The sequence below is a fragment of the Buceros rhinoceros genome, unplaced genomic scaffold (assembly GCF_000710305.1).
Source record: "Buceros rhinoceros silvestris isolate BGI_N320 unplaced genomic scaffold, ASM71030v1 scaffold1893, whole genome shotgun sequence".
Lineage (NCBI taxonomy): Eukaryota > Metazoa > Chordata > Aves > Bucerotiformes > Bucerotidae > Buceros > Buceros rhinoceros.
The window spans coordinates 60,112-62,402 of NW_010401610.1; positions in this window are offsets into that span (position 1 = coordinate 60,112).

Below are 2,291 nucleotides of genomic sequence, written 5' to 3' on the forward strand. Positions count from 1 at the left end.
CACACTTGCTGGTGCTGAACAGCAAATCTTGTATTTCTGAGAAAGGGACATCACAGAGATTATTTTCCTCTAAGTGGTTTCCTTATTTCACCTGTTCTCAAGTTTAGTGTTAAGTTGCTGAAAGATTACCTCATTCATATGATTGGGAGCCTGTTAGCTGTGTAGGGTGAGGCAATAATTATCTGTTTGAAAAATACAGGTAGCTTAGCTTGCATTGCAAAGAAATAGGCCTGAATTTGCCATTATTCCAGGGACGAGTCTTGAAGCCTTTATTTCCTTTTCAGAAACTCAGGCCCTGCTTACAATGGTGAAAAATTACATGCAGAGAGTCCCAGCTGCTGCTCGCATTCAGTAAGAGCCCAAAGGGAACTGAAGCAAAGGGCTGACTGCCTGAGCAAGCACTGCTGCAGACTGCGTGTGCGCCCACACCCTGGGGCTTCTCCAAGGAGGAAAGTGATCTCTGCCTAAGGTAGGATGAAGTTTAATGTACTTTAATGCACCAATAAAGTTCCCCAAGCCAACTGGGCTCTCCCCACCTCCTTTGGTGTAAAGAGGGTTTTTCAGGTTTTGAGCTTGGTTTACTTTGCCCTAGAATCTTCTTTCGGGGGTCTTATCTGTGGTGGGTTGGGGTTTTTTTAGACCTATTTTTATTGAAGAAAAAAGAACTAGTGCAATAAAGGCAGAGTTTCCCATGTTTATTCAGACCACAGAGAGATTTCTAAGACCGCTTCCCATGAGGTTTTACCTGGGTAAAAACAGTCATTGCTTTGGTTATTAGGACAATTTTCTATAATTTAATGTGCATCTAAAACTTCAGAACAGTAAGATCTTAGGTGTCAAGAAACATTAATCAAGGAGAGAGAAAGAGTGACAGAGATCAGAAAAGCTTTCCACAGAAGAGCGTTGACCCATTCCTCCTAAGTTGTACCTGTTACTGGAATAAAAAAACCAGCAAACTGCCCCTAGGAAGAAAAAAACTCACTACACAACCTCTATGAACTGAATTTAAGATGCATGTTCATTATTTTGCAGAAGGAATGCTGAGCAGGATCAATATGCCATCAAGATAAAAGAAGAGTATAAATTGTCCTGAGAGTTGGTCAGAATTTTCTTTACTGTCAACCAGGGAATTAAAACAGAGCAGGCAGCATATGAAAGCAGTGTTTTTATAAGCTTAATCAGTAGGCTGGAAAATTGGTTTCAAACAGAGATAATGAGCTCCCAAATCATAATTTGCCAAGGATGCATCAATTTTCACTGGTCTTCAGATCATTTATGAGCATCCAGCACACCTTTCTGCCCCCAGCCCCCATCACAAAGAGTCACATGACAGAACAGGCTCCACCTATGCAGAAGAGCAGTTACCAGTTCAATGACTGCATGAGGAAAAAAGGTCAAGAATTTGGATCCACTCAAGATGGATATTTCATGATTGTTACAAAGCTGAGAAGGAAAGAGTTTTCATATCCTGTAGAATAAACATTTTTCTTTCCCTCTTGGGTATCTTCACAGAGATAGCAAAGGTTTAGTCATAACAGTTGATCACAAAATCAGTCATGCTGCCACCACTGTGGATTTACCGACTCCACAGTCACTGTCCTCGTTATCTTCCATCCCCAGCAACTATTAGGGCATTCATCCAGCACATGGGAGAGAAGACTTAAGGTCCCTCCTCCAGCTCAAGGGAGCACATCTACCCCTGGGAACTACACCATTAGGTCAACTGATGACAAATGATGCGACAGTGACAACAGTTTTTGTCCCCACCAACTCATGCTGAAATGTTCATACAAAGACTCCCTAATATCAATTATGGCAAATGAAAGAAAATTCGGTTTATCATATGCTCTAGGTCAGAGCCTAAAGCCCCGAGAAACAGGACAAAGTTGAAAGAAAGCCTTTAGACTAGAGGAGCATAAACCTGGTTCTTCTACGTCTTAGTCAAGTAGACAAATCACTAGTCTAACAGAAAGAAGCTACTGCAGAGGCAGCTTTCTATCAGGACATCCAAAATTTGTTATACAATATAACAGAAGTTAAAAAAAATATATTTTCATTCAAGTTTACTTTTGATGTCTTCTTTCATGACAGCACATAAAAGCCATATACACATCTACATTCTTGATACAGTGAATCGGACTTGCTTTCCCTTCCTCACACCCACAATGTCAATCCTCAGTGCCCTATGCTGACTGGACTGACCGGATTTTTTCAGGAGAAAGGTTGGAATCTAAGGGAACAGTCCTGTCATCTGACACCTCTATCCATGAGGTTCTTTTCATTCCTCTGTA